Raw genomic sequence first — 20166 nt, 5'->3', positions numbered from 1 at the left:
GAACATGGGGAAAACTAGGATTGTTCCACAAAGGAGGATTAGAAGAAATTTTACGGAGAAATTAAGTCCAGTTCCATGGTTTATTTGTAGTTCTTATGGTACTGATGAGGTGGTATGGAGTGTGGCAGCCCCTATATAGAAGTAACCTTAGAACCTCATATGAACACTGGGCTACAGCTTCCACCACAACCATTGCAAGCATTGCCTTTATTAATCGTAAGCCAGTTGAGAGCATATGAAGGATGACTCACTAAGAAATATTGAAATACATTTTGAAGAGTCAGTCCTCCAAATGATAGAGCTAGTCTTAAAGTAGATAATAAGCATAATGCATTAGGGTGTGCACCTCAAACCAAAGCTCAAACACACGTGCATCTATATATTATATATATATATAAATATACATATACACACTCTCAGGGGCGTAACTATAGGGGGCGCAAGAGTCGCGGCCGCGTCCATGCCCTGTGCTGCAGGGGGCCCGTGCGGCCCCCCTTTACACATGGATGGTGGCATCGTAGACTAGGCGTACCAGTGTGTGCACCGTGCGCACGAGTGACTGCTGGATGGAGGTGGGGGGTGACTAGCAGAGCTCCATGCTCTGTACCGCACTGGCTGCTCTTTAGTTCTGCATTCCCCACATGATTTGTTTCCACAGCCAGCTCCTCTGGGTCCCCCTCTCCTGCTCCATGCAGCACCGCTCAGTCCGGTGTCAGTCCCGCCCCCTGAGTCAGCTCACACTGCACTGCATGCTTTTCCCGGGCAAACAAACTAAGCACACAGATGCAGTGCAGCCCTGTGAGAGCTGGCTCCTCGGAGGACACTGTAGGCTTGTCTGCCAAACCCCCTCCTCCCCCGTCTTACACAGATGACAGGTCTTTCTGGGAGATACACTGATGTCTATCCAGCACGCTGAAGGGAGCCCAGGCCACCATGGATGAGTGCCTGCAGCTTGGTCATGGTTAGTGAGATGACCCCATCCCCCACACATACCATCACATACCCCCCTCCATCACCCCTGAGACAGGGACCCCATCTCCCCTGAGACAGGGACCCCATCTCCCCTATGGACAGGGACCCCATCTCCCCTATGGACAGGGACCCCATCTCCCCTATGGACAGGGACTCTATCACCCCTGTGGACAAGGACACCATCACCTCTGAGACAGGGACCCCATGACCCCTATGGACAGGGACCCCATCTCCCCTATGGACAGGGACCCCATCACCTCTGAGACAGAGACCAATCTCCCCTATGGGCAGGGACCCCATCACCCCTATGGACAAGGACACCATCACCTCTGAGACAGGGACCCCATCTCCCCTATGGACAGGGGCCCCATCTCCCCTATGAACAGGGACACCATCACCCCTGAGACAGGGACCCCATCTCCCCTATGGACAGGGACCCCATCACCCCTGTGACAGGGACCCCATCTCCCCTATGGACAGGGACCCCATCACCCCTGTGACAGGGACCCCATCTCCCCTATGGACATGGACCCCATCCCCCCTGGGGACAGGGACCCCATCACTCTTGTGACAGGGACCCAATTTCCCCTATGGACAGGGACCTCATCCCCCCTGGGGACAGGGACCCCCTTCTCATCTGGGGACCGGAACCCCTTCTCATCTGGGGACCGGAACCCCTTCTCATCTGGGGCCCGGAACCCCTTCTCATCTGGGGACTGGGACCCCATCACCCCTGGGGACAGGAATCCTATCTCCCCTAAGGACAGGGACCCCATAACCCCTTAGACAGGAACCCCACCACCCCTATGGACAGGGACCCCATCACCCCTATGGACAGGGACCCCATCCCCCCTGGGGAAAGGGACCCCACCCCCCTGCGGACAGGGACCCCTTCTCATCTGGGGACAGGGACCCCTTCTCATCTGGGGACCGGAACCCCTTCTCATCTGGGGACAGGAACCCTCTTCACCCCTGAGACAGGTACCCCATCACCCCTGGGGACAGGGACCTCATCACCTCTGAAGACAGGGACCCCATCACCCCTGAGACAGGGACCCCATCTCCCCTTTGGACAGGGACCCCATCTCTCCTGGGGAAAGGGACCCCATCTCTCCTGGGGACGGGGACCCCATCGCCCCTGGGGACAGGGACCCCATCGCCCCTAGGGACAGGGACCCCATCTCCCCTATGGACAGGGACCCCATCCCCCTATGGACAGGGACCCCATCTCTCCTGGGGACAGAGACCCCATCACCCCTAAGGACAGGGACCCCCATCTCCCCTAGGGACAGGGCTCACTTCTCCCCAGAGGACAGGGACCCCATGTCACCTGGGGAAAGGGACCCCATCTGTGCACTCCAGCCCCCCTGTGCTCTTTCCCGGACCTTCTTGTCGGCTCTACCAGGTTCCCCCATCCTCTCTACTGCTGGCTGCTACTGGGGATTTGTCAGGATGTAATGTGTAATTTACCGGTCCCTACTTTTTCTGAGCTTTTACATATTACATATTACAGTGGTGTGAAAAAGTGTTTGCCCCCTTCCTCATTTCCTGTTCCTTTGCATGTTTGTCACACTTAAGTGTTTCGGAACATCAAACCAATTTAAACAATATTCAAGGACAACACAAGTAAACACAAAATGCAATTTGTAAATGAAGGTGTTTATTATTAAAGGTGAAAAAAAATCCAAACCATCATGGCCCTGTGTGAAAAAGTGATTGCCCCCTAAACCTAATAACTGGTTGGGCCACCCTTAGCAGCAACAACTGCAACCAAGCGTTTGCGATAACGTGCAATGAGGCTTTTACAGCGTCCTGGAGGAATTTTGGCCCACTCATCTTTGCAGAATTGTCCTAATTCAGCTACATTAGAGGGTTTTCGAGCATGAACGGCCTTTTTAAGGTCATACCACAACATCTCAATAGGATTCAGGTCAGGACTTTGGCTAGGCCACTCCAAAGTCTTCATTTTGTTTTTCTTCAGCCATTCGGTGGTGGACTTGCTGGTGTGTTTAGGATCATTGTCCTGCTGCAGAACCCAAGTTCGTTTCAGCTTGAGTACACGAACAGATGGTCGGACATTCTCCTTCAGGATCTCTTGGTAGACAGCAGAATTCATAGTTCCTTTTATCACGGCAAGTCTTCCAGGTCCTGAAGCAGCAAAACAGCCCCAGACCATCACACTACCACCACCATATTTTACTGTTGGTATAATGTTCTTTTTATGAAATGCAGTGTTTCTTCTACACCAGATATACTTGGACACACACCTTCCAAAGAGTTCCACTTTTGTCTCATCGGTCCACAGAATGTTGTCCCAAAAGCCTTGGGGATCATCAAGATGTGTTGTGGAGAAATTGAGACGAGCTTTGATGTTCTTTTTGCTCAGCAGTGGTTTTCTCCTTGGAACTCTGCCATGCAGGCCATTTTTGCCCAGTCTTTTCCTGATGGTGGAGGCATGAACGCTGACCTTAACTGAGGCAAGTGAGGCCTGCAGTTCCTTGGACGTTGTTGTGGGGTCTTTTGTGACCTCTTGGATGAGTCGTCGCTGCGCTCTTGGGGTAATTTTGGGCGGCCGGCCACTCCTGGGAAGGTTCACCACTGTTCCATGTCTTTGCCATTTGTGGATAATGGCTCTCACTGTGGTTCGCTGGATTCCCAAAGCTTTGGAAATGGCTTTATAACCCTTTCCAGACTGATAGATCTCAATTACTTTCTTTCTCAATTGTTCCTGAATTTCTTTGGGTCTCGGCATGATGTGTAGCTTTTAAGGATCTTCTGGTGGACCTTACTGTGTCAAGCAGCTCCTATTTAAGTGATGCCTTGATTGTGAACAGGTGTGGCAATAATCAGGCCTGGGTGTGGCTTGAGAAATTGAACTCAGGTGTGGACAACCACAGTTATAGTATGTTTTAACAAGGGGGGCAATCACTTTTTCACACAGGGCCATGATGGTTTGGATTTTTTTTCACCTTTAATAATAAACACCTTCATTTACAAATTGCATTTTGTGTTTACTTGTGTTGTCCTTGACTATTGTTTAAATTGGTTTGATGTTCCGAAACACTTAAGTGTGACAAACATGCAAAGGAACAGGAAATGAGGAAGGGGGCAAACACTTTTTCACACCACTGTATTATAACACCTGAAGCTGACAAGCTGGCAAGATGCACTTGCAGTGGACTTGCATTGTGAAAATAAGGATGATTCTGGGTGAGGATGAGAGTTACATTGTGGAGAGCCTCTTCACTATGTAACTCATCCCCACCCAGAATCATCCTCATCCATTTTTACAATATATCCCCACTTCCGCGCAGAATCCTGGAGAGGGATGGATGATATTGGGTGGAGGTGGGGATATATTGTGGAGAGGAATGGATGATGATGGGCAGAGGTCAGTGGTGCCTGGTGCTCAAAATTTTTGGGGGGAGGCGCAAATAAACTGAAAAATTCGGAAAAAAAACCCGTCAATTGCAGCCTCACTGTACCATCAAACACGGCCACTGTGCCCATCAAATGCATCCACTGTGCCCATCAAATGCAGCCACTTTACCATCAAATGCAGCCACTGTGCCCATCAAATGCAGCCACTGTACCATCAAAGCAGCCACTGTGCCCATCAAATGCAGCCACTGTGCCCATCAAACGCAGCCACTGTACCCATCAATTACTGCCACCGCACTATCAAACGCAGCCACTGTGTCTATCAAATGAAGCCACTGTGCCCATCAAATGCAGCCTCACTGTGCCCCAAATGCAGCCACTGTACCATATCAAATGCCGCCAGTGTGCCTTTCACCGCCGTCTGTACTTACCCTGTCTCGGTGGCGGTGAGACAGCTCCTTGATGTCTTTTCCCATCCTCTGCTATGATTGGACGCCTGATAGGCATCTAATCACAGCGCCTGTCATTTCAGCCAATCAGGTGACAGGTAACAGATCCAAGCACCTGATTGGCAGAGAGGCGGTTTAGTGTTAGGAAAGGGAATAGGGCGCCTGAATAGGGGGTGGCAGCGGTGGCCATAGATAGAGCATTGCATGAACCTATCTATTGGTGCTAGAGGTGGCTCGAGAGAGGGGGCGGTGCCCGTGTGCCCTTATGGACGCACTGCCACTGGTGAGGATACAATGTGGAGAAGGATAGATGATGATGGGCGAAGGTGGGGATATATTGTGGAGAGGGATGGATGATGGACGGAGGTGGAGATACATTGTGGAGAGTGTTAAAATAAAAGACTCAAGACTCAGTGGGGTGGGTAGTGGGCATTTCGGTGGGGCGGTCAGTGGGCAGGTGCTGGGGAATATTGGTGGTCAGGCCCCGGGGGGGGGGCAGGCCTGAAGCTGTGTAAGGGGCCCCACAATTTCTGATGGCTGCCCTGATGGTGTATGGCGGTGACCAGGATGTTGGTATGGGTTATGGCGATGATCAGGATGCTCTGATTGGACACAGCAGTCACATGGTACAAGACCAGCAGTAATGGGATTCCCTGTGTCCAGGCCACACACTGATCACAGGGCTCCCAGGTGTGCGCTCTTGGAGCCGCGCAGGAGCCTCCAATGTGGGCCGACATACAGGTACATTAACCCACATTGGCACTGTTTCCTGTCCACCATATATTGGGGCTGTGGGCATACAGAAAGTAGTTAATATACACTTTTTTTTATACCAAAGACATGTAGTAGAATACATTTTGTCCTAAATTTTTGAAGAAAGTTGATTTTATTGGATACGTTTTATAACAGTAGTAGTAGTAGTAGTAACAGTAGTAAATAGAAAATGTGTTTTTCTTCTTAAATTTTTCATTCTTTTTGTGTTTAACAAAAAATAAAAAAACCTAGTGGGGATCAACTACGACCAAAAGAAAGCTCTACTTGCATGAAAAAAAATGATATAAAATTAATCTGGGTAAAATGTTGCATGGTTGCGCAATTGTCAGTAGCGCAGTTAAACAGACTGAGGCTCCGCTGCTTCTTCCAAGGGACCAAGGGAGGCCGGAGGGTAGGCGGAGTGCAGATGTATATCACTACGCCACCTCCTGCAGCTGGAACTATAGAAGACCCATCGTCAAATGCGGCTGGATTACTCTGCGGCTGTGGTCCTTAGTCCCTGTTTAATCACCTCCCACTCGCAGCACACAGATGTTTTTGCTTGCTCGGACACAGACAACGTCGCAGGCTCACAGCAGTCACAACAAGCACTAGCAGTGAGAGCACAGGGATAATTAGGGTGTGCCTGGGCACACCCGGCACACCCCATGGGCACGCCTATGCTGATAAGGCAGTATTTTTTGAATCCTGGAAATCCAAACTTTGGCTCTCAACAAAAGTTTCATTGTCACATTGGCGTGATGTCTATTTTAACGCCTGCTGTCTTACAGGCATCCCAGTCTCCTCTGTGACTTTCTGTCCTCCTCAGCAGTCAACCAAGAATCATTAGAGATGATTTTTTAAGGGATATGTCTGTACACAAACTCATCAGTCTTGTTTGGATAACCAGAGCACATTTACAATGCGCTAGTTATTTGTATTTACTAACAAGTGTAGGCACCAGTGTCCCAAAGGGGTTGATTTACTAAAACTGGAGGGTGCAAAATATGGTGCAGCTGTGCATGGTAGCCAATCAGCTTCTAACTTCTTCAGCTTGTTCAATTAAAAGTGGAACTTCAGTCATGTTTTCAACTTTACCTCTATTAAATCCCCTGTCCTTGTTTTAACTCTGGATAGTAAAACATTTTTTTATGCCAAAAAAAAAAAAAAAAAAAATATTTGGATTTTGTTTTAACTCACCTCTAAATGCCTGTTGCTAGGGGGTCCCTCATAATCTGCCTCCTTCAGTGCCTGAGCTCCTGACGTCAGTTCCCCTCGGCACAGGAAGGACTCAGTTCTGCCCCCTCCCTGTTGTCAGTCATCTGGGACACGTGACAGGTCCCAGATGACTGCGCAGCCAATCACGGTGCGCGGTGCCACTCGAGCATGCGCAGTGGGTGCCCGGCTGTGAAGCCAAAGCCGGGTGCCCACAGTTAGAATGCCGGCACCACCGAGCGGAGGGGGGAACGAGCAGGGCTTCGTTCCCCCGCATTGCTGGACCCTGTGACAGGTAAGTGTCCGATTATTAAAAGTCAGCAGCTGCAGTATTTGTAGCTACTGACTTTAATTGTTTTTTTTTTTTAAGGGGAACTCCTCTTTAAGCTTTCACCAAAAAAAAAACTGGAAGCTGATTGGCTTCTTTGCAGAGCTGCACTAGATTTTGCACCCTCCAGTTTTAGTAAATCAACCACAGAGTGCATTGGCTAAACCATGACCTGCCTAAAATGAAAAATTATTTTCTCTAATGATTTTCCAACCACTGCTAACTTTTTTATGTAGAGATAAAACTGGATTAAAGCGACTCAATATGGAGACTAAACTAAGCAGTAACCTGTAAAATCAGATGTTTTATACCTACCTGTCCAGTGGTCTGTGTGCTAAAACTCCACTGCCTTTGCTAGTTTATTTAGAGACTAAAGTGCAGGCCCATTTACACTTGCCAATGGGGATACTTGCTATTACCCACATGAGACTCAGCAGGGATCCCTGCGAATAGGTGCAGGTTGGAAGCCCCATTAAAAGCAATAGGAGCCTGCAGCTATTCACGGCCATTCACGTGTACCTGAGGGTGATTGGCCCTGGTCGCAGTCTGTATGAGCGATTACATGCAAACTGCTGCGAACAGCAGCAGGCTCTATCAGGTTCCCCACATTGCTTTCTATAGGGCTTCCTGTCCACACCTATTTGGATCCCTGCTGGGTAATCACAAACATCTCCATTCGCAAGTTGGGTTGGCCCAACTCAGTCTGCACTTTAGTCTAGGGTTGCCGCCTGTCCGGGATTCACTCGGACAGTTCGATTTGGAATCATATGTCCGGGTTTCAGACTGCCTGAAACCCGGACACATTATTCAGACTGGACTATGGCTGCCCAGCAGGGTTGCCGGCTGCAGTTGTCTAAGCTGAGAGTGTCTATTACACTCTCTTTCCTGCTTCCCAAAGCCAACACTAACAATCCCCCCCCCCCCCCCCGCCCAGCATACACACACACACACAGACAAGAGAGGAGAGAGGGCTCGATCTGCTCCTCTTTCTCCCACCCCTACTTCTCTGTGTCTGCCCACACTCCATTCCCTGGTGCTGTGCCTCAGAAAAGGAAAGTGTGGGCTGGAAATCTGAAGTCCAGCAGCCTCAGATACCTCTGGATGAGAGGTGCTGACTGCCAAGGAGTGAGTGAGCTCACCATCCATTCCGGTCTGTGACTGAAGTCTCCCCCCTTCTCTCTCCTGCCTCTGAGTGAGTCTACTAAGGTAAATCAGGGTTCTCGGAGCAACCCTTACATCAGAGTTCCCCTTTACACCAGAGGCCACAGTGTTCCCCCTTACATCAGAGTCCTCTCCGTACATAAGAGTTCTCAGTGTTCCCCCTTAAATCAGGGTTCCCAGAACATCCCTTACATCAGAGTCTTCAGAGTCCCCCCCCCCCCCTTACAGTGAAAGGGAATTCTGCGATGTAAAATGTACAGTGTGGGGGAACTCTGTGGACTCTGATGTAAAGGGGGCTCTTTTTATTAACTTCATATGATTAGAAATGTTATTTATTAGCAAAATATATGCATTAAAAAAATTGCTGTGCGCTGCTGTTTTCGAGTTTGACGTGAAGAAAAGGTGGCGACCCTACTTTAGTCTCTGAAAAAAACTAGCACCTGTTTTGACCTCATTGAGATTAGCAAAACCTGGCACCTGTTCTGCCCTAACTGGATTTCTAGCCTATATGAATCACTCTCAGCCTGACAGGTGTTTCCAAAACATTTTGTCACTTTGCCTGACTTAATAAGTTCCTAATCATAGCTTCTATTTTTAAAAACATTTGCAGTTTATACTAAGGTACCTTCCACACTGCTCCTCTTCGGTTTCCCTGCAGCGCAGTGTCCCTGCGGTTTTCCTGCTGGATACTCGTGCTTTGCCATAGACTTTTTCTGAAAGTGCCCCAAAAGTCCTGCATGCTGCCTCTTTGGTGGACCTTCAGAAAACTGATAGCACTAGCAGATAGCAGATTCGAAAGCTGCTATTGGACTAAATAGTGGCTATGGATCCACCCACTGCCATGCTCTGTCAATCAGCAGCAACCTAACCATTGTGGTTATGACTAAGGCCTTATAGGCTGAAACACGTCAACCTTTCGTATTTGCGTTTGGTCACTGTGGCTTGTTAATAAATACAAAATTTTTTAAGAGCAATCATCGGAGTACGGAGCATCTTTTCCTAATTGGGAACTAGTCTTTTAGTTCCCCATCAGACTGCGACCACTCCAGGGATGGAGCGAATTGAGGAAGGATTGTCCAGTATGGTCAATCTGACCTTAGTGCTGAGCACTAACAGATTCATACACTATATTGAATGGATTTTTGATCTACGTATGGGAAAGCTGATCATACCCATAGGAGTGCCCATGGGGTACACACCCTAATTATTCCTGTGCAGTTGTGACTGCTGTGAGCCTGCGACATCTGTGTAGCTCATGTCACCACTGGGGTCTGTCCGGGCAAGCAAGGTGGGAGGTGATTAAGCAGGGACTAGGGAGTCGCCAGGACCACAGCCGAGGAGTAACCCAGCCACATTTGCAGATGGGTCTTCTATAGTTCTGGCTGAAGGTCCCCGCAGGTGGCGTCGGAGTGACATAACATCTGCACTACACCCCCCCCCCCCCCCGACCTCCTCTCTCTCCCTTGGTCCCTTGGAAGAAGCAGTGGAGCCTTAGTCTGGATATCGGGAGGCGGGTGGCTCAGTGAGATGAGCAGCGAGACAGCACTGTGCAGGGCAGGCAGACAGACACACAATGGACCAAAAAAAAAGGCAACTCCATATGAACCCTGCCTGACTTGTCAGCAAAAAAGTAAGTGTGTGTGTATATATATATATATATATATATATATATATATATATAGTACTTTTTTGCTGACAATCATAGGTATTAGGGTGAGCACCTCAAACCAAAGCTCAAACACGTGTGCGTTCATATATATATATATATATATATATATATATATATATATATATATACACTTACTTTTTTGCTGACAAGTCAGGCAGGGTTCATATTGATTTGAATTGTGTATGTTTTATATATATATATATATATATATATATATATATATATATATTATATTCAAATCAATATGAACCCTGCCTGAATATATATATATACTTGATATATATATTTTATTATTTATTATTTATTTTTATTTTGTTTGCCCATACATACATTAAGTCAATTTTTAAAACGTTTTTTTTTTTAATTGTTTTCACACGTGTTCAAATAACATTTTGAAAAAATTATTTTATTTTAACGTGTGAGAATAATTTTAAAAAATTACATTTAAAAATCAACGTAACTACAACCTTTGGAAGATTTTCCCCCTTCATGACCAGGCCATTTTTTTATTTAACTGTGCTACTGACAATTGCGCAGCCATGTAACACTTTACCCAAATTAATTTTATATAATTTTTTTCATGCAAATAGAGCTTTATTTTGATCGTATTTGATATACCCTAGTTTTATTTTTATTTTTTTTGCTAACCACAAAAAGAATGAAAAATTGAAAAAGAAAAAACACATTTTCTATTTACTACTGTTACTACTCCTACTACCGCTACTGTTATAAAACCTATCCAATAAAATCTATTTTCTTCAAAAATTTAGGCCAAAATGTATTCTACTACATGTCTTTGGTATAAAAAAAAAAATCGTAAGTGTATATTAACTACTTTCTGTATGCCCACAGCCCCAATATATGGCGGACAGGAAACAGTGCCAATGGGGGTTAACGTACCGGTACGTCAGCCCACATTGGAGGCTCCTGCGCGGCTCCCAGAGTGCACACCTCGGAGCCCTGTGATCAGTGTGTGACCTGGACACAGTGAATCCCATTACCGCTGGTCTTGTACCATGTGAGTGCTGTGTTCAATCAGAGCGTCCTGATCATCGTCATAACCCATACCAACGTCCTGATCACCCCATACCCCATACAATATAGCCATAGACTGAGTATAGCCTCAAATACAAAATATACGTAATACACATAACAGTACCATCAACCCAGTTGATAATTGTCAAGAAATGGTAATTCTAGGAATATCAGGGCAGTTGCTGAGGCTGCTCCCTTGGTATCCACACGCAAAAATGTTTGTTATAAGGACTATTGCAGTACTAGAGAGAAAATACACATATGAAAAATTACAAATAATTTAATAAAGGCAAAAAAATGTAATCCATTAAAAACCTCCATATTGCTAAAATCATATACACCGCAGTTTAACAAACTACCAACGGGTGACCCCGTAAGGTTTCTGTTGAAGAGGGGTATAGAAAAGTTTCCTCTACCGGTTTCGAGGTGAACCGCTTCTTCAGGAGGATAGTCTACAGAATAAATAAAAATATTTACAAATAATCAAATAGCAGGGAATCATATAATGGCATAACAAAGGATTTACAGTAATTTAAATGTGGGGATCAGCTCACCCACAAAGGAGGAAGCAGTAGATCACAGGACCCATCGGTTTCCTCCCACGGCAGATGTGGGGGATTGTAAAGGACTCTTCAAAATACCCCATACAATGGCATCGTGGCCACCAGCCACGTGCATAGGATGTGGCATTGCGCCATGGGCACGGGCACACACTGCCCCTAGAGTCTTATAGTGGCCAATGTACAATGACGGCGATTCGTCCAGGAGAGCCAACCTGCCACAGTACAACTGCAGTACAACTGCAGTACAACTGCAGCGGCTGGTCTTTAAGTAGTTAATATGTACAGTTTGAAGTAAAGAAGGGAAAGGGGAGACATGATTGAAACCTTTAAATACATCAAGGGTTCAGGAGGGCAGGATTTTCAATAGTTACATATATAGTAGGTAAGGTTGAATAAAGGCAATAGGCCATCCAGTTCAACCTGTGTAGGTGTATGTGTGTCAGTGTCTATAATTTTTTCCCATATCCAGGTACGCTGTGCCAAGAGTCTCTTAAAAATATCCATACTTCCCGCAGCAACCACCAGTTGTGAAAGAGTTCTACATCCTTATAGCCCTGACAGTAAATAACCCCCTGAGCAGTTTAACCACTTGCCTACTGGGCACTTTCACCCCCTTCTTGCGCAGACCAATTTTCAGCTTTCAGCGCTCTCACACTTTGAATGACAATTACTCAGTCATGCAACACTGTACCCAAATGAAATTTGCATCCTTTTTTCGCACAAATAGAGCTTACTTTTGGTAGTATTTAATCACTGGTGTTTTTTTTTTGTTTTTTTTGTGCTATAAATAAAAAAAAGACTGAAAATTTGGTGAAAAAAAATGCATTTTTCTTTGTTTCTGTCATAAAATTTTGTAAATTAGTAATTTTTCTTCCAAAATTTTGGCCAAAATGTATACAGCTACACATCTTCAGTAAAAATAACCCTAATTAGTGTATATTATTTGGTCTTCATGAAAGTTTAAAGCCTTGTACACACAATCGGATTGTTAGCCAACAAAACCGTGAACTTTTGTCCGAAGGGCGTTGGCCCAAATTTGTCTTGCATAAAAATGGCAAGGAATTGTCGGCCAACAAATACAAATGTAGTGAAGTACTACGTTGTTTATTTTTCAGCTATTTAGCTCCACCCTTTGGGCTCCTTCTGCTAATTTCGTGTTAGTAGAAGTTTCGTGAGTGTTGATTCGCAGTTTTCATCCTGCACTTTTCATTTCGTGCTTTTCAGTTTGTTTCTGAACAGCCGTTCATCGACCAGCCATGTTGCGGACTCGGAGGAGATAACATGTTATTTATTGTTGGCCTTGGAGTTATTGCTTTGACATTATTTTTTGGGTTGAATAATGATTTGATTTGGTATATTTTCTATATTTTTGGATGCATAGAATGCACTTTTTGGTTAAGTTCTATTGGCAGATAACATGTCTAATTGTATTTGTTTTCTTTTTTTAATGCACAATAAAAAAAATTGTGTAGAATAATACTTGGCTATGTGTTTTACATCAAATGACAATTTGGGAGTAGGCAGTTACATTTAAAAAAGTACAATGTAAAATTGACAAGGGACACCAACATAGTTGTTTCTTTGATCTTAAAAACTACGGAATAATGGAGTTGTGGTAACTTGCTCAAAAAATAAAAAAAAGCATAATAATATTATTCTTGATATCATTAGAAAACAAAAGCCTTTGAAAATTTGTTTGCAATAACTCCATCAGAATCACCAGCAAAGCAGCTTCATTATTATCCCATTAAAGAGGAAGAGAATGTGCACTGTATTTCCAGATTTCATAATTTGCCATGTCACAAATGGTAATTCTCCATTACGGAATGCTAGTTTACAAGACCGACCGCTTCTGGCTCTTCCTTGCTTCCAAGCATGCATCTTTGTACTTTTCCTTTTGTCCGACGGACATGTGTACACATGCTCGGAAAATCCGACAAGACATTTGACTGTCGTAAATTTTAACACCTGCTATCCAACATTTACCTGTGGAAAGTCCGACAACGATTGTGCGATGGAGCATACACACAGTCGGTTTTTCTGCCAACAGACTGATTTCCCATTGGAAAAATCCAATCATGTTTATGAGGCTAAAGAGTCTTCAAGTTGTGGAGCCAATCATTTAAAATTGATCACACCTGATGTACTGAAGGCCTGTCTCATTTCTTGAGACACTAATAAGCCAGAAAAGTACAAATACTCCCCAAATGACCTCTTTTTGGAAAGTAGACATCCCAAGGTATTTAGTAAGTCCCATGGTGAGTTTTTTTCCCACAATTCTTTGCAAACTGAAGATTTGTGTTGTTGTTTTTTTTTTGTTTTTTTTTTACAAAACGGTCATATTAATAGGTTATTTCTCTCACACAACATATGCATGCTTGCAACTACACACCAAAACACATTCTGCTACTCCCCCGGAGTATGGCGATACCACTAGTGTGAGACATTTTCACAGCCCGGCCACATACAGAGGCCCAACATGCAAGGAGCACCGTCACCGTTCTTGGGACATAAATTACACATATAATTTCATGACGACCTATCACATTTTTGAAGGCCCTGGAGCATCAGGACAATAGAAAGCACCCCAAATGTATTTTTGTGTCATCTGCAAAATATTGAGCTATTTATCCCATCCTCTATATCATTTATAAATAAATTGAATATAATTGGTCCCAAGACAGAACCTTTGGGTACCCCACTTACCACTCCAAACCAGTCTGAGTACAAGTTATTTATCACCCTTTGGACGCGTCCCTGTAACCATTTTTTTACCCAAGACTTTATGGTCCATGCCTGCAGACCTCATCTTTTAAATTAATCGTTTGTGAGGGACTGTGTCAAATGTTTTTGCAAAATCCAGATACACTAAATCCACGGGCCTTCCCCTGTCTAGATGGCATCACTTCCTCGTAGAATGTTAACAGGTTGGTTTGGCAAGAACAACCATTCATTATGCTTATGACTACTAATGATATTTTTTTTTCTTCAGTAATTTTTCTGATAAACTCCCTTATCATCCCCTTTAATAATTTACCCACTATTGATGTTAGGCTGAATGGCCTGTAGTTTACAGGGATTTGTCTCTGTCCTTTTTTGAATATTGGTACCACATTGGATTTTCTCCAATGAGCTGGTACCAATCCTGTCAGTATGCTGTCTGAAAAGATTAGGAACGATGGTCTGGCTATAACCTCACTGAGTTCTCTGAGGACTCTCAGGTATAATCCATCTGGTCCTGGTCATTTATTTGTATTAAGTTTGTTAAGTCTTTCCTTCACTCCGGCCTCTGTAAGCCACAAGGGTATGCCCTGTGACCAGTGCGCGCTCGCTGGTCGGGACCTCTGTGAGTCGGATCGTGGGTTCTGTGAACTCGATCGCCGTGGGGATACCCACGATCATCTCACAGGGAGGAAGAACAGGGAGATGCTAAAGTAAACAAGCATCCCCCCCGTTCTGCCTAGTGACAGTGTCATTGATCACACACAGCCACACCCCCTGACAGTTGGAAACACGCCCCAGGACACACTTAACCTCTACAATGCCACCTAGTGGTTAACCCCTTCACTGCCAGTGTCATTTACACAGGAATCACTGTATTTATATAGCAGTGATTACTGTATAAATGACAATGGTCCCAAAAATGTGTCAAAAATGTCCGATGGGTCCCCCACAATGTCACAGTCACAATAAAAATCACTGATTGCCGCCATTACTAGTAAAAAAAAAAAATAATAAAAAATTATTAATAAAAATGCTATAAAACTATCCCTATTTTGTAAACGCTATAACTTTTGCGCAAACCAATCAATAATCGCTTATTGCGATTTTTTTTACCAAAAATATGTAGAAGAATACGTATCGGCCTAAACTGAGGGAAAAAAATGTTTTTTTATATATTTTTGGGGGATATTTATTATAACAAAAAGTAAAAAATAATGCGTTTTTTTCAAAATTGTCGCTCTATTTTTGTTTATAGCGCAAAAAATAAAAACCGCAGGGGTGATCAAATACCACCAAAAGAAAGCTCTATTTATGGGAAAAAAAGGACGTCAATTTTGTTTGGGAGCCACTTCGCACGACTGCGCAATTGTCAGTTAAAGCGACGCAGTGCCGAATCGCAAAAAGTGGTTAAAGAAGAAGAAGGAACACAAATGGGTGGAGGGTCAGACTGGTTTTGGGAGGGTCCATAGAACTCTCACTAACTTGCCTGACCCTGATACTTTTTTTCTTTTTTTTTTGTTATTTTTGGAATATCGTTTTTTATGCTTATGCAGGATAAAACCTTTAGTATAGTTTCTTGGAATGTCCGAGGCCTGAGGGACCCAATCAAAAGAAAGATAGTTCTGTCCGTGTTAGAGGGGTCAGGGCTCGGACTCCTTTTTCTCCAGGAGACGCATTTGACCAAGGATACTATTCCGCTATTGCGTAGTCATAAATTTCGTTCCCAATATCATTCGGTTCACACCTCCTACTCGAGGAGAGTGAGCGTAATGATTGGGAAAGAATTAGTCTTCTCCTGTAGAGAAAGTCACATTGATGTACAGGGCCGGTTTGTTTTTCTGTTCTGCTCAATTGAGAATAAATTATATGTTTTAGCGAATATCTATATACCCCCCCCCCCCATTTAATTTTGAGATATTACAAGAACTGGTGGTGGGGGACTTCAATTAAGTTTTAGACAGGAGGTTTAGATAGGTTCCCACCTGGGAATAGTCCTAACACAGCGGCTGAGGGCCGCTTATCCTGCTTTTTATCTGAAACGGGACTATTTGATATATGGCGAACCCGATTTCCGCAAGAGCGCCAATATTCTTGTTTTTCAGGTACTCACCTTACCTTATCTAGAATTGATATGGCCTTAGCTAATAGTGAAGCATTTCCGTTGATAAGGAGTGTAGAATATGGCCCAAGAGGGGTCTCTGATCACTCCCCACTGTCGTTGGTTGTAGACACTGGGGGTAAAGCCCAACGCATCGAGTGGAGAATAAATCCAACTTGGCTAGAACTGATGGGCAGTTCTGGAGGAATAGTAGAAAAACTGCAAGAATTTGTCCAAATGAATACTGGTACAGCGTCGTGGGGGGTGGTCTGGGACTCCCTGAAAGCCTACCTCAGGGGCCTTTTAATTCAACAGGTAGCAAGAGTGAAGGGGATTTCTAAAAGGCGGGAGATTGATGTTAGAAAAGAGATGCTGCTTGCAGAAAGGTCCTATGTGATGAATCAAACCTTTGATACCCAGAAAGAGTGGCTAGAAAGACAACGGGCTTACAAAATGACCATCATGAGGAAGGCAGAGAATAAACGAATATTTCAGCAACAATGTCAATTTGGAGAAGGAGAGAGAGTCGTCGTATGCTGTCCTTTTTGATTAGAGCTAACACCTCCCCTCCGGTTGTTAGAGCCCCAGGAGGAGGGATTACGACGGATGTAGGAGAGATAATCCAAGTATTTAGTAATTATTATAAATCTCTCTATACATCCAATAGAGAGCAAGGGAGGGAGAAAATTGATGATTTTCTTCAGGAAATATCAACCCCGACCTTATCAACAGAGGCTAAAAGAGAGTTAGAAGCCCCAATCTCGCTGCAGGAAATCCATTGTGCTGTAGCTGGGATGTCCAATCGGAAATCCCCAAGTCCAGATTGGCTCCCCATAGAAATTTATAAAAAATATGGGGAGGTTCTGCTCCCGGAATTACTAAAAACTTTCGAGTGGGCACTATCCAGTGGGGGTCTGCCCACATCAATGTCGGAAGCAGGGGCGGACTGACCATTGGGCCACTCGGGCACTGCCCGAGGGCCCCGTGCCACTAGGGGGCCCCATCAGGGTTGACAGCCTCAGTAAAACCAGGGACAGTATGTAAAAATCTGTGTTTTTTTTACATCTGTCTCTGAAATGTCCCTTACCAACATCCTTTTGGTCTAAAAATCCTTAGATGATAGCTACCCCACCTCTCCAGTACCTACCTGTCTGATTGCCTGGGGGCCCCATAATCTCCTATTTCCCGGGGGCCCCACGAATTGTCAGTCCACCCCTGGTCGGAAGCTAACATCATTGTAATTCATAAGGAGGAGAAATCCGTTAGAACCTTCATCTTATCGCCCTATCTCTCTTCTCTGTACGGACGTGAAAATTTTAGCTAGAATTCTAGCAACGCGTCTAAACAGACACATACAAAATCTGATACATTCGGATCAGTCAGGGTTTATCCCCAATAGGTCGACCAGCGTTAATATTAGGCGAGTTTTCTTAAATATGCAGATTCCAACAGATGAGGAGGGTTCACGGGCTGTGTTAGCCTTGGACACAGCCAAGGCTTTCTACACCCTAGAATGGGATTATTTATGGAGAGTACTTGAGAGTTTTGGCTTTGGCTCTTCATTTATTAGGTGGGTGAAAATACTTTATACTGAACCACGCGCAAAGGTAAAGATTAATAATGAATACTCACGTCTTTTTCGGCTTGAGAGAGGAACAAGGCAGGGATGCCCCCTGTCTCCTTTATTATTTGCCTTTGCAATTGAACCCCTGGCAATAAAGACCAGATCAATGACCGAGATACAAGGATTTTGGAGACAGTTGCAGGAGGATAAAATATCGTTGTTTGCAGATGACGTCCTTTTTTTTTTAGGTGATGTCCAGTCCTCACTGAAAACTGTAATACAAATGGTCGGAAAGTTTGAACGGGCTTCTGGTCTGGTTGTCAACTGGGAAAAATCCGCCTTATTGCCAGTTGATCCTCTTGGCAACCAGACCTGTGTAGACATCCCCAAATTAAAAATAGTGGGAAAATTAAAGTATCTGGGCGTCTGGATTGACAGAGACCTAAACCAATACCTCAGGGATAACATAAGTACATTGTTGCTTAAATGGAAGCAAAAAGGAGATACTTGGAGCCGCCTCCCTCTGTCAGTAGCTGGGCGCTGTAACCTAATAAAGATGATTTGGTTACCTCAGATTTTATATTTCTTCCACAACTCCACAGTTTGGATAGACCATAAATGGTTTAAACGAAAAGAATCTTTGTTTAGAGACCTGATATGGAGGAAGGGTCAGCCTAGGATCAGTTTACAAACCATGCAGCTACCATTAAAAGAGGGGGGAGTGGCAGTTCCACATCCTAGGACATATTTTCTTGCATCCCAGCTCCAACACTTGGGGGGTTGTGGAGATTATGAGGGTGGGAATCCCAATAGGAGTTTAATGTTGATGAGGTCAATGCATAACTCTGTACTTGAGGTTCTGGAGGCAGAGTCATTCTTCCATAAGTGTCCGACGTTTAAATTGATTAAAAAAGTCTGGCAGACAGCGAAGCTTTTGCTGGGGTATAAGGGGATATCAGAATATGTTCCTTTATGGAACAATAATAAACTGCCAGAACTAACTAATATAGAGAAATCAGCAGAATGGGAACGGCAGGGCATTAGACGCTTACGACAGCTATACGACGGCAGTACCTTGAAAGCTTTTTCAGATTTAAAACAAGAATTCAACATATCAAATAGTACCTTTTATAAGTACTTACAACTTAGGCATGCGATCCAAACCCAGTTCAGGTCACAAATAATCGAATGGACTCAGCTTTTGATTTTGACCAGTATAATTAATTCAGATGTATCTAAAGGCCTAATCTCTAAAATATATACTAGTTTGGAAGCTAGAACAATGAGCAGAATAGGACTTTCTAAGAGTAGAGCTAAATGGGAAAGAGACATAAGGGCAATAACAACAGAGGATTGGGGAGAAATCCTGCAAAGAGGAAGGTTGTTCTCAATCTCTCCCTCACAGAAGGTGTCGCACCTATTTCTGCTCCATAGGGTATACTACACTCCAGCAAAAATGTTTAGTTTTGGATGGAAACAAGATGATCATTGCCCTAGATGCGGAGCATCAGGGGATTTTATCCACATGCTTTGGAGATGCCCAAAGCTATTTAAGTATTGGATTGAAGTAGTAGACAGTATAAATAAAATCTTTAACGCTACCCTGGAGCCAACGGCTAAGATCTGCTTACTGGGAAGTGTGGAGAGGGGCAGAGCCCCGATAGAAACTCTGGAGCCAGTTTTGAGATGCCTTTTCCAGGCAAGAAAAAATATTACACAGAAATGGCAGGCACATCCCCCCCGCTGCTTCAGAGTTGGGTTGATACAGTCAATTTAGTAGTGGGAAATGAGAGAGTGATGTATACTTGACAGGGTAATTATGGGAAATGTATTAGAATGTGGAAGTCCTGGCTAGATGAGAGGGGGTATCCCCCTTAAGGGGGGATTGGGACATATTTATATTTTTCCCTGTCTTTCTTTTTTCTTTTTTTTTTCTTTTCTTCTTCTTTTTTTTTTCTCTTTTTCTCCCTTTTGTAAATTTTTTTTCTTTTTTCGTATAATTAGTGGATATAAGTACACTTATATGGTGCAGGGATGGGGGGAAGCTAGGAAGAGAGTGGGAGGGTTTTGGTAGCTGAGGAAATAGTATTGTTATCTGATATAATTTAGAATATTGTAACATTTATGTTGTGAAGAAAGTATTTTTCATAATTGCTATTTTTTTATACTGTCATTTCTGTTATTGCTATGTTCTTTGCGTTAAATTATTATATAAATGAATAAAAAAATTATTAAGTAAAAAAAAAAAAAATTA

Source organism: Lithobates pipiens, unplaced genomic scaffold (assembly GCF_037356315.1).
Source record: "Lithobates pipiens isolate NorthernLeopardFrog02 unplaced genomic scaffold, aLitPip1_a1.2 Scaffold_22, whole genome shotgun sequence".
Taxonomy (NCBI): Eukaryota; Metazoa; Chordata; class Amphibia; order Anura; family Ranidae; genus Lithobates; species Lithobates pipiens.
Note: the sequence above shows the minus strand (reverse complement) of the source record.